The sequence below is a fragment of the Siphateles boraxobius genome, unplaced genomic scaffold (assembly GCF_051911475.1).
Source record: "Siphateles boraxobius isolate OS27281-9 unplaced genomic scaffold, OSU_SipBor_1 33, whole genome shotgun sequence".
NCBI classification, from domain to species: Eukaryota; Metazoa; Chordata; class Actinopteri; order Cypriniformes; family Leuciscidae; genus Siphateles; species Siphateles boraxobius.
In genome coordinates, this window is record NW_027508953.1 from 4,179,354 (window position 1) to 4,193,208 (window position 13,855).

The 13,855-nt window shown below is 41.7% G+C and overlaps 1 protein-coding gene across 2 annotated transcripts in view; it reads left to right on the plus strand.

Moving 5' to 3' along the window:
* The first annotated feature begins 7,612 nt into the window (after positions 1 to 7,612).
* The window catches only part of jupb (junction plakoglobin b), an 84,393-nt gene continuing 78,150 nt past the window's right edge, over positions 7,613 to 13,855 (plus strand). Inside the window, exons 1-2 of one of the 2 annotated variants that reach the window (XM_077194986.1) lie at positions 7,661 to 7,783; positions 7,883 to 7,931. The gene's annotated coding sequence lies outside the window, so the exon portion shown is untranslated. Of the gene's footprint in view, positions 7,784 to 7,882; positions 7,932 to 13,855 lie in introns of both variants that reach the window. The other variant, XM_077194984.1, reaches the window with a different exon arrangement.

The window sequence follows — 13,855 nt, forward strand, 5'->3', positions numbered from 1 at the left end:
CTAGTGTCTACCACTGCTTCCAGGCTGTTTTTAGTAAGTCCCGAGCCACTTCCTTACCACCACACCGCTCCTATGATTGCACCATCGACCTTCTCCCTGGCACCTGTCCCACTAGAGGTCGGATCTTTTCCCTGTCTCCGCCCGAGCGCATCGCTATGGACACGTACATCAAGGAGTCCCTAGCGGCTGGCATCATCCGTGCTTCCACTTCCCCGGCAGGAGCGGGCTTCTTCTTTGTGGGGAAAAAGGATGGTGGACTCAGGCCGTGTATCGATTACAGGGCACTTAATAAAATCACGGTTCGAAATCGCTATCCCCTTCCTCTGATGGCCTCCGCCTTTGAGCTGCTTCAAGGGGCTTCCATTTTCTCCAAACTGGATCTACGCAACGCCTACCATCTTGTCCGGATTCAGCAAGGGGATGAATGGAAGACGGCCTTCAACACTCCCACGGGTCACTATGAGTACCTGGTGATGCCGTTCGGGCTCACCAACGCTCCAGCGGTCTTCCAGGCCCTAATAAATGACATACTCCGGGACATGCTAAACAAGTTTGTTTTTGTCTACTTGGACGACATTTTAATCTTTTCGAGATCTCTCAGGGAGCATGTAGGGCATGTCAGTGCTGTTCTCCAACGCCTCCTGAATAACCATCTCTATGTGAAACCTGAGAAATGTGAGTTCCACGTCACCCAGGCTCAGTTTCTCGGTTTTATTATCACCCCAGGTCATGTTGAGATGGATCCCAAGAAGGTCGAGGCAGTCCTGAAATGGCCTACCCCTACTACAGTCAAGGAGGTTCAGCGCTTTATCGGCTTTGCTAACTTCTATAGGAGGTTTATCAAGAACTTCAGCTCAGTGGCTGCACCCTTAACTGCACTGACTAAGGGAGGTGTCACCAAGATCCGCTGGTCCTCAGAGGCAGAGGGAGCCTTCCGTGACCTCAAGCGTCGCTTCACATCGGCACCTATACTCTCAGTTCCCGATCCTGAAAGACCTTTTGTGGTAGAGGTGGATGCATCGGACGCAGGAGTTGGGGCCATCCTTTCTCAGAGAGGGGAGGACGGTAGGATGCACCCTTGCGCCTTCATGTCCCGTTGCCTGTCAGAAGCAGAACGCAATTACCACGTTGGGGATCGGGAACTTCTTGCGGTGAAGCTCGCCTTGGAGGAGTGGCGTCACTGGCTTGAGGGGGCTCAACACCCCTTTCAGGTTCTCACAGACCACAAGAACCTTGAGTACCTGCAGCAGGCTAAGCGACTCAATCCTCGCCAAGCTAGATGGTCTTTATTTTTTAATCGTTTTCAGTTCCTTCTGTCCTACAGGCCCGGCACCAAGAACGTCAAGCCCGATGCTTTGTCCCGAGCTTACTCTCCTGAGTCACATGAGAAGTCTCTAGAACTTGTCATCCCTAAGGCTAGGATCGTTGCGCCGCTGCGCTGGGAACTGGAAAGGGAGATACTTGAGGCCCAAGCCCAGGAACCAGACCCAGGAGGTGGTTCCCCAGGTCGCCTTTACGTTCCTCGAACCGTCCGAGCCCGGGTTCTTAAGTGGGGTCATGACTCTCCCCTTACTTGCCACCCTGGTATTGCACGTACCCTGGACTTCCTCCAGCGGCGGTTCTGGTGGCCTTCCATCAAGGAGGACGTAAGGAGCTTTGTGGAGGCCTGTCCAGTGTGCTGCCAAGGGAAGTCAAGGCGCCAGCGGCCTTTAGGACTCCTGCACCCTTTGCCTGTTCCCCATAGACCGTGGTCGCACATATCTCTGGATTTCATCACAGGCCTTCCTCCATCCCAGGGCAACTCTGTCATCCTGGTTATTGTGGACCGGTTCTCGAAGGCCGCCCGATTCATCCCCTTACCCAAACTGCCTTCAGCCAAGGAGACTGCCGCGCTCCTGATGAATCACGTCTTCAGAGTCTTTGGAATTCCTCAGGATGTCGTCTCCGATCGAGGTCCCCAGTTTTCATCTCGATTCTGGGGGGCCTTTTGTAAATTGGTCGGGTCGTCTGCCAGCTTGTCATCTGGGTTCCATCCTGAGTCTAACGGCCAGACAGAACGGGTCAACCAGGACCTCGAGACCACCCTACGCTGCATGGTGGCCAACAACCCCACCTCATGGTCTACCTTCATCATGTGGGCAGAATATGCCCACAACACCCTCCGATCATCTGCCACGGGACTGTCCCCCTTCGAGTGTCAGTTTGGCTATCTCCCTCCTCTGTTTCCTGAGGATGAGGCACAGGTCGGTGTCCCATCTGCCCAACACTTCGTCCGACGCTGCCAGTCGACCTGGAAGAAGGCTAGACGTGCTCTTCTGCAGACCTCCAGGAGGTACCAGTATCAGGCCAACCGTCATCGACAAAGGGCTCCCAGCTTCCGGGCTGGCCAACGGGTCTGGCTGGCTACCAAGAACTTACCTCTTCGGGTTGAGTCTAAGAAACTTGCCCAGAAGTTCATTGGCCCTTTCCGTATTGCCAGGAAAGTAAACCCTGTGTCTTACCAGTTGTACCTTCCTCGTTCCTTTAGAATTAACCCTACCTTTCATGTGTCTTTGTTAAAACCTGTTTTGTCTTCTCCCTTTGCCCCCCCATGCAGACCCCCTCCGCCCCCCAGGATCATTGACGGCCAGCCAGCCTTCACGGTCCGCCGGATATTGGACTCACGAAGGGTCCAGAACTCCTTGCAGTATCTGGTGGACTGGGAGGGTTACGGGCCTGAGGAACGCTCCTGGGTTCCGACCAAGGACATCCTGGACCGCAGCTTGATTCGGGAATTTCGTGCCCAGAGACCGGGGTGTTCTGGAAGGAACGTCAGGAGCCGTCCCTAGGGGAGGGGGTCCTGTCAGCATTTGGGACTGCTGTTTCCTTCGTTTTACCACTAGATGTCATGCCACTCACCTGTGGCCTCTCATTTGTGTAATCATCTTCACCTGCACCTCGTTTCCCCCTGTGTATTTTAGCTCTGTCTTGGTTCTCTCTTGTTACTTGGTCTTTGCATGAGGTGTCTGCCTGGTGTCCTGAGTTTCTTTGGATTTTTGAGCCCCTGTGAGTAAGCAAGGTTTTTGTTGTTTAAATTATTTGAAGAAGTTCTCTTGCATCTGTTTGTTTTTCTCCCCTCGTGGAGTTTTATTTTGTGTTTTTGTTATACCTCCATTGTGAGAAGATTCTTTGTTGTAATTTTTAGAAGTTCTCTTGCATCTGTTTGTTTTTCTCCCCTCGTGGAGTTTTATTTTGTGTTTCTGTTATACCTCCATTGTGAGAAGATTCTTTGTTGTAATTTTTTTGACACCATCTTTTGTTTATTAAACTATCTTACCTGAGACCTCGTATCCTGTGTTTCGATTGGATCCAACCCCTGCTTTCTGGTGGCTCAGTGGTATTACCGCCTAGCTCTGACACCAGAGACCTGAGTTCTAGGCCAGGTCGTGACAGGGAGCATGAAGAATCATTTTCACACATGAATTGGCACCTCTGAGTCGGGATCTTAAATTCACTGAAAGTCTTCGGGATGTGCTGGAGGAGATTTTACAGAGTGCTGGACTCTTGCATTGACAATACAAGATCTTGACCAAAAGTGTTGTGATCAAAAGGTGCATCAGTGTTTAAGCATTTGCCTATTTAATTCCAACCAGACACTTTTTTTCTTTTTTTCGGGCAGTGTATTTTACAATATTATGGTATCTTTGATCAAATAAATGTAGCCTTGGTAAGCAGAAGAGAATTCTTTCAAAAACATTAAAGCATTTTATCAACCCAAACTTTTGAATGGTAGTGTACATGTATTTCTATGTAGTATGTAGTCACTACCTAGCAACACATTGACAACCATATTTTCATATAACATGGAAATCTCTACTATAGCTGTGACACATAAATGCCTGACAACATGAAGAGCTATACTGTATATTTAACTTCCATGTAAATGTTGCAGTGCAAGATTATCTCTGCGAGCCTGCTGAGATGAATTGGTTGAAAGCAGCTCTGTGAATTGTGATGACAATTGTCTCAATAATGGCAACTGGTAATTGGAGAAATGTATTAATCATGGAAAGCACTAGGGATGTTTTGCAGCATGTGGATGAAGCTTCTCCTTGGCAACACTAGGCTATGTTTAGGCAGCGTGTGCCAGTGTTTATTCTGGTGATGGTTGATTGATTCACTGGAAGCAGACAAGACTGTTTTTATCCAGAATATTGTTTATGCATCGATGGATCATTAAGTTCTTGTTTTGATGTCTTAAGAGGATATATCAACTGAATAAAGTAGCAGACTTCAAGACCACATATGTGAAGTTCTCTCTCAGAGCTCTTTTGGAAATTCTTAATTATATCCTCTGTGTACATTTAGGTAAAAAATAATGATAAAAACAATGCGTATGCAAAGAATTCAGTAGCAGAGAATCATAGAAGGAGAAAAAAAGGTGCAATTATTGTAAGACTTCTAGCTGATTGGCTTCGGACAGAAATTGTACAACTTTCAAGTGCAGGAAAGGGTTTTTAAAACCCCAGATATCAAAAGTGGCAGGAATTATAGTTTTCACCATGGCAACAACAGTGGAGAGCTTTCATTATGCCCCAGACAGCTGAGGGAGTTACTTAAATAAGAGGAATGTGCATTTGTGTCTCAGTAATCATGTAGAACACGGAGCACCTCAAATCTGTGGCTGTGGGTTTCAAGCAGTGGCGATTAGAATAACCTTTAACAGGCTCTTAGACAGAAACTCTTGATATAATGAGCTTTATTACTGTATTATCCTGGTGCTTAGAAATCTGGATCCCAGATTCTCTTCTTTCAAGCAGTCTTTTTTAAGCACCACAATTCTTGATGTCCAATATCTTTTTTTTTTTTTAATAACCTGGGTTTTTATTTTTTATTTGGTGCGATGATAACCACAGCTGTTGAGTGTTAAAAAGAAGTCTTAAAGAAAATGATTTTAGTAACAAATTGAAGCCCTGGATTTTGTTTCTTCCAAAATGTAGCGTGTTGCACAATCTTGTAGTTGCATTTGCTTTAACTAGAGTTAAGCCGAGTGAAGAGACAATGTCTGTCTGGTTTGGTTAACATGGGGTCTTGCAATGGGATGCTCTGAAGAGATAAAAATAAGTCAGACTTTGATTTATTGGACATCATTGATTCTGCTAAATTATTTCTTTCTTAATGTTTAAATTATGTGGGAAAGACGATATATCAGATGTCTTCCTTTGAGAACAGATTAGACCCATTCAACAAAATTAGATATAAGAGTCATTCCTGGGCAGCAATCATCTCTCAGTCCTTCACAGTGTAAAACATTATATGGCCAATAAGTTATGACAACATATGTTTTTACATTGCTTTAACTCATCAAAATAAGTTAAGCAATTTCAACTTTTCTTTTCAACAACGTTATACAAGATTCAACAATTTTTTTAAGTCTAATGTAATTTAAGCTGAAATTACTTAAAAATCAAGTTGATTGCACTTAGAAAATTTAAGGCAGCAACTTTCTTTTGTTTTGTTTTGTTACAGTGCAGTAGTATTTGTGCCGAATTTAGACGTTGTGTAAAACCAGTCACTATGTTGTGTGACCACCATTTGCCTCACGCAGTGCAATACATATCCTTCGCATAGAGTTGATCAGGTTGTTGATTATGGCCTGTGGAATTTTGGTTCACTCCTCTTCTATGGCTGTGCGAAGTAGCTGGATATTGGCAGGACCTAGAACACGCTGTCGTATACGCCGATCCAGAGCATCCCAAACATGCTCAATGGGTAACATGTCCGGTGAGTGTGCTGGCCATGCAAGAACTGGGATGTTTTCAGTTTCCAGGAATTGTGTACAGATCCTTGCAACATGGCGCCGTGCATTATCATGCTGCGACATGAGGTGGTGGTCGTGGATGAATGGTACAACAATGGGCCTCAGGATCTCGTCACGGTATCTCTGTGCATTCAAAGTGCCATCAATAAAATGCACCTGTGTTCGTTCTCCATAACATACGCCTGCCCATACCATAACTCCAACACCACCATAGGCCACTCGATCCACAACGTTGACATCAGCAAACCGCTGCCAGACTCCATCGAATGTGAGCATTTGCCCACTCAAGTCGGTTACGACGACGGACTGCAATCATACCCAGGGGCGTGGTAGTAAGGGGGAAAAGGGTACCGAGTACCCAGGGCCCGAGGCAGGGGGGGGGGCCCTTAGAAGACGCCGAGCTTAAGTCAAAAGTCCGTCCAACACCCCCCCCCCCCCATACCCCCCCCCCCCCCTCCCCCGTTGGAGAAGTCGCCGGGCTCAAATCAAAAGTCCTTCTCCGTCTCTCTCTCATCCCCCCCCCCACCCCCCCCCACCCCTTGATATGCCACACCTGTGAGGTTGATGGATTATCTCGGCAAAGGAGAATTGCTCACTAACATAGATTTAGACAGATTTTTGAACAATATTTGAGAGAAATAGGCCTTTTGTGTACATAGAAAAAGTCTTAGATCTTTGAGTTCAGCTCCTGAAAAATGGCGGCAGAAACAAAAGTGTTGCATTATTAATTTTGTTCAGTGTATATAAGAGTATCTTCTGTATAATGAAGTGAAAGAAATATTCCATTTATTTAATCTTAATTATAATATTTTAAATGCAACTAAGCATTTTGTCATATCCTAGTAAATTTAAAATGGCCTCATAAAAATGAGCACAGTCTCTCACTCTTCACTGAAGCCGTCATTTTTGGCCATATCAATTTGGGGTCCACCCTTATGAGACGACGTTAACCAGAAGTGAAATCATTCAGATGTTTAAACAATGAGGTACAGAAACAGGCAAATAATATCATTATTTGACAGGCTATTTTGCAATTTTTAATAAGGGGGATAACTTTTGTGCTCAACAGTTGAACAAAAAAAATAAATTGGCAAATACACAAATATGGATTAATAAGTGCAGTAATTTTATCCAAATTGGCATATGGAATTTTTTAAAAGTCAATGCAAAAGTGCTCCTGATGGTGGCAGGCTGGTGGCAATAATCCATGATATAAATGCAGACCCTTAGGGAAACAAATACAAGAGTATAGCTGTTCTTCAGTGAATTTGCAAATATTCAACTTCAGCTTAAAATAAATATGACAATTTACTATAATTAATTTGTATTTTGTTTTATTTTGTAATTATGTAATGTGCACATAAGCAATAGATAGCAGTAGTATATGTTTTATAATTATATTCAGACAACAAGTTGTGTTCATAATGGGATAAAAGATAAAGTCTCTATTTCAGACGAAGAAAAACACAATTAATAGGCCTATAGACTTCTAATGCATGAAATGGGAAATGAGATTTGTTGAAGGTAGAAGGCCGTCTATGTGCTTAATGTTGTGGGGTATTCAGAAAATTGTATTATTTATATATTTATATTTTTATAATTAAGTTGAAATATTACCAGAGCCCATACATAGGGATGAGACAGTAAAAGCAGGTCAAACCATTGGCGCAGGAACATGAACCTTAAATCACACATGACTCTCTTGATGTCTATCTCTAGGCAAGCATTACTGCCCGTCATCCCCAATAGATGCGCCAGAATCCTCAAATAATTACCGATGGTGTAGAAACTGAACCGCTAGAGGTCCCGCCCACTCGTTCGCTCGTGCAACTGGAGACTTCACGGAGGGTTCCGCTGCTGTCAGACTCTTGCTCAACGTTTGCCAGACTTGGATAAGAGTGGACGGAGGGACTTGGGGCCGGAGAAGGGATTCGCGAGCTGATTGGAGACATATTCGCCAGTGGATTGAGATCATTCTGTAAGGTAAATAAGTCTGCTGATGCATGCTCACTGATGACTTTGCCCTGGCGACAGCGGAAGCCGCCTTTCTCCCGTTATATGAACCTTATATATGCTTCACAGGACGCCGTTTGCACATGAAGCATCTTTAGAGTTTGGTGTGTTCATATAGGTAAGAGATCCTGATGTTTAAGCGGCTATTTCTTTATTTCTTGTGTTTGTGCTCGTGTTCTATAACGGAGCACTTCTAAATCAAACATGACACAGGGAAGCTGCTTTAAAGCCCACCGGAGTTCGTCACACTCGATAGATCAGCGAAAATTCGGGCGATGTTGCATGATTTCATCCCGCAAATTATAGCCTATTGCGCTCTTCTGCAATGTAGCCTATTATTATATTATATTGTATTTGAATTATATACCGGGCTTTGCATGTTCAACCTCCGAGAAACTTTGAGCTCACGTTAGTTCAGCAGTGATACATGCGAGATCGTTCCGTTTATATGATTCTTAAATGACCAAATTGTAAGTTTGTCTTTTATGATTCGAGTCTGGTGAAACCGGTTCATGTTCTAAGTCAACTCCGTTAGATGCCCGTAGACCGCACAAAAAATGCGTAAAATCCTTATCGCGTTTGAATTATGTGAGAGCGTATCGGGGTATTACATAATTCATGCTCAACTAAAAACCTCGAATATTAAAAACCTTAAGAATTTATGCTAACTGAATTTTTAGCATGTATGGGTTTGATTCCTATGTTAAATAGATAATCATTCATGATAAATGTAAATTTGCTAAATAGGTGGGTGTAGCTACTATTTGAGTGTTTGATTGTATTTTAGCTAGCCTAGTGATTTCACTTTATTCGACAGCACACGTCTCAGAGACGTCTATTTGATGTGCGTGTTTTTAAATGTCTTTACGTTAAAGACATTTTCGATGTTTATGGTTTAGAATGTATGTAAAACTGCTGTTTAAAAGATTTGTATCAGATGTTTAAGTAAAAAAAATCAGGTTATAGCAATAATTTAAAAAATATATATATTTTGTAATTAAATTAAACAGAACGCCCCTCAACTGATACACTGTGTAAAATAACTATGTACAATTAGGGCTGTCTGAAGCATCCCCCTTGGTCTGTTCGATAGCGATCAGTAACTTCCGTTCACCGCGGGGCCCCCATCGAGCGCAGGTTGCACTGCCCTAATAAAGGCCCTGTGTACAGTATTAGTAGGCTACATGTTTGTGACTATGATTATCAATAATTTTGAGCTAAATGCAGATGTGAGCGACTGTTTGTGTTTTTGTTGAAGTTGATTTAACTGAAATCAGCCCTCAAACATTAAACTGCTTCTAAACGTACATTTCACATTATATCACATTATATATGCGAATACAAGTTGTTGTGCTGTTGGTTTTTATGTTTCTTCTCTGCCGTGGTATCCAGCTGTATCAGTTGGTGGGTCACTGTCTGCACACCTGAAGACCCCGATATAATTCAAGCGAAATTGAAGAATGAACTGGTGTACTAAATCAGGCCAAAACGAAGTTTGTTTCAGGAATTTTTCAGGAATCGTTGAACAGCCATTGGTCCATAGCGATTACATAATAGGTAGGTGTGGCTCTGAGGCTCCACCTTCTTTGACGTGGAAATCTTCTCCGGTTTATTTCCTCTGTTCACTCTGTCAAGGTCAGATGCGAGTAGAAACATGAACTAACTGGAGAGCTGCTTTATGGTAGAAATGAATATTGTAATTCTAATTGAAAGCAAGACTTAAGGCCTGTTCACACCAAGGACGACAACTATTAAGATAACGATAAATATATTGTTCTAAAAATTGTTCTCAATACCAAAGAATAGCAGAGTTCACACCACAGCTATAACGATAACGGCACAAAGAAATGCTATTGTTGGAATCACTTTCAGAATGATTTTATCCAGCTGATGAACGATAAAAACATTGGCAGCCAATCAGAATCAATCCTGCTGTAACAAATTAGAACATTTAAAGTGACAGACAAGCACGCTTTTATAATAAACTGAACGGTATCGTCCGCTGCTGTGGACCCTAATATAATTATCTTTATAGTTAAGGTTCTTGGTGTGAACGGGACTAAACACTGTTTTTCGTGTTTAATACTGTAAAGCTGCTTGCTTTAAAGCAGTTTATTGTAGAAAGTGATATATAGGCCTAAATAAACAAGACGTGACTTGACTGAAGTGCCGAACTTTTGTAAACATATCCACATCGCTATGATCAGATACTTTCTTAACTGCTGTTTTTTCACTGCTGTCATTTTTGCGGTGGTTATTTTGTTATTAAAGGAAATCGTGCTGGACATATTTACATATTTATCTAGGCACTCTCATCAGAGTAGGTGACGTCAGGACAGTATACGGCTGAAAAGGCATTTCAAACTTCTTTTTACTCCTAAGCGAAGAATGAAAAAGAACTTTGCCATGAGAATATCATGGCCATAAATTATTATATATGAATGTCATTAGATGTACTTCATTTGTTATGAAATCATTGTCATGTGACTTACCAGAATCAGTTGCAATGCTTCACTGCCATTCACAAATCCTCTCCTGTGGCCTCATGGGATAGTAAAGTGTCCACTGGATGTGCACTTCAGAATCTCAGCGGAAGTGGTCATTCAGGTACTTTTCGCCTACTGTTTTATGAATACTGTGAATACTAGTCTTTCACATACTGTTTTTCGCCCTATCATATAGTAGAGTAGTATGCATATTTGGATACAGCCAATGACTTCCGGGCACTTTGGCACTATCGTACTAAGATTTTGTTCCTTTTTAGATTGCATGAGTTCAGGTCACTTTGTTGCTGCAAGTCATTGATGGTGTGCACCAGGGTTTAGAGGTCTGGTTTGTATCAAGACAAACCTTTCAGTGCTTGCTTTAGTAATGTGCAGTTATTTATTATCACCAACATTTGAACAGAATCACGTTTACGGCGCAATCTCAAGTCAAGTTCACATAATTGATGGGTGGGTTTTGTGGCATTCTGATTGACACACAGCTTAATGGTATCTACTCGCAGCAAGTGCACAGACATCCCAGATGCCAGTGTTGCTTTTCTAGCTTGGTTTTCTTATTTGTTAAGGGGGCAACGTTTGCTATGGATGCCCCTGGAAATTCAGACGGGTCGATTGATACTTCTGGCCAAGCTTGAGTTCAGAGGCAACTTACTAGACGGCTTCTTCACGTACAATGATATCCGCCTAATGTTTGTTGTTCTAGGTTTCCAACAGAGCGAATGCAGAAAATTGAGAAACAGCCAACAATTACAAATTTGGTTAATATTCAAAACAACCAGTCAAGATGCTAATTCATTTTAATTTAAACATTGATGAACCTATCTGACAAATGAATTTTCGAATATGCACACAAGCATGTTCATGCAGCATTACCTAGAAAACAACAGGACACTCTATAATGTCAATGATTCCAGCGCTATGGGCCATACAGGCGACCCAACATTGATTTCTCACAGCAGTTTTTTTTATGAGACTTTATTCCTCTTCCCCTTGCTGGCAGACTCAAGTATGCTGAGGATTTTTTTCATGTTTAGATTGATGAACATTTTCTTTAGATATATATGATTTATTTACAGTATTTTACCAGTGCATTATCACTACACATGCAGATCTCTCTAATCCCACAGGAAAACGAACACAGACTGCAACCCTAATTATCATAGATATTTAAACCATAACAAATCCATTCTCAAAATCATGTTAAACTAATCCTTATTAATGATGAAAGGGTTATGCTGTGCTCTATTGAATGAATGCACAGAGAGCTACAGACAGTGAGCTGTGTTATCACGTTGTTTGCCCTCTGGTTTTACCTTTATACTCTCAGCCATCGCTCACATCTGGTGTGATGGAAATGTAGCGCTGCCCCTTCAGCCCTTCACTGAGACACCTGCTGCTCTTTACAGCCGGAGCTTGAGTTGACAGAGTCTTCTGCCGTGGCATTCTTTTGGCACCGGTGTCAGTGGAAAACTTTCCCCGCTGCTCTGGTTCTGTGTGCATTTATTTTCTTTCCAAGACTCGAATGGCAGAAAATAGCAATTAGAAACATTCTATTACTGAAAAAAAACCTCTGAACTGTCACTGTTTTCTCTTCTTTTTTTTTTAAAAACTAGCCTTTGTTTCACAATTATGATATATTTGAGAGCAAGAAATGGTTATGAACATGGTTCAATAACAAAATATTATGTGGGAAATAATTCAGAGTGGAACTTATACGTTGGAATTTCATTGCATTGAAAGATATTTGGCTGTGAAATTAGGGGTATTAATTTTAAAATTAGTGGTGAACCTCCTTGTGTAGTTTCCAGAATCATTTTGTGTAATTAACATTTAACATTTTTGAGCATAGATGTGAAAACTCACTATCCAAACTTAAATGGTTGTAATTCATGAAGACTTTGCAATACAGTCCTAAGGTTGGTCTCTTTTTAAAGAAGACAAATTATTGCTGAAGAGAAAGACCTTCAAAAATGAAATTGTTTTAAGTTTACTGTAAAGCAAATGTACTATACTAAGCATTTATATTTTATACCAAATATATATATATATTTCAAAATAAATTTACTCTAAAATTGTTATAAAATCAAAGCCATATATCTAATAGTGATGCGCGGGTCGTCTCATAACCCGCTGACCCTGCGGTCCGGACGGATTGGGGCTGGGAAAGAAATTGTCACTTTATTTGCAGGTCGGGTTGGGGCGGGTCATTAAAAAAAAAATCCATGTATGTTGCATGCAATTTCCAGCCTATATTAAATATTTGGGAATATCTATTTTCATATTTTATTAGGTTCTTTGATAAGGTTACAATATGAAGGCCGTAGCAACTTAACTTGCGTGATGTCCCCAAACCTTTGGCGTCACGTGACACGTCACTAAAGCGGCGCGCCCAGCTGCTCCCACATTCATGCTCATATTCATAATCGTCTGTTGTTGCCAGTTTACAGGGCGATGTTTCCAAGCACTTTCAGGTTGAAATAAAGGCTGTTTTCATTTACATTACAATGCCTAGTATGCCTATTTAATGGTTGCGGGTGTGGGGCGGGGCGGGGCGGGTTGTAAAAATAGATACAGTGGTGCGGGGCGGGCTCTGGCGGGCCAAATAATTTCATAAAAGCGGGAACCACGGGTTGTAAAAAAAGCCGACCCACGCATCACTAATGTCTAACCTTTTCATATGAAATTTTATTTTGGCGTAATACCCAAAATATCCACCGGGCGACACCCAGATTCCATTGAAATTTTTTTTTGGATGCGTTCTCTTGTAACAAATTAATACATTTCAGTCACCAAATATAGAACATCGAGTCTCAGGCCTTTCCGACGATATGCATTTTGTCAAGATTAAAAAAGATTTGAGTCTAATGTAGTTAAAATAAATTTGTAATATGAAACATGGCACTACCCACTAGGGGGAGAGGCTCACTAAAAGGATATAAAGTATCGTTTCCATGGTAACACAATGTCCAATTTCAAAATGGTTTTCAGAGGATGAATTTTGAGTGTTTAAGCTTTCAAATAATATATTTATGATGATTACTAAAATATGTGATAGGGAAAAAAGGCACTAAAAAAGCAATCCGTGACAATTAAGAGGTTAAATTTTTGTTTTCATTGAGAGTTTTAGTTTTATCTGTTTGAGCTGATAGGAGAAGGAAGGAAAGAGAAAGTTGGCACGCTGCATTAGACATAATGTCCGTGCTCGGAGATTGCTGCCCCTTTATTTAGTACCCACAAACCCTTGCTCTTCTTATTCCATAAACCTCTCCTATTTATTGCACGAGTGCATGTGTGTATTAGCAGTGATGGTCAATGCACATGCATAGCTAATTCTGTGTGTGTTCATCACACAACCTGACCAGCTCAAGTCTAGCTTACAGAATTTCCTGATATCGTTCACCCTTCTTTCCCATTATTGTTTCTCTCTGCTTTGCTGTTAGTAAAGTGGAATTATTTTCAGTATTTGGAAAAATACACTGAGTGTATATTTGTGGTAAGTGAATGCTGTTATTTATTTGCTATAATTTGTGTTTTGTTT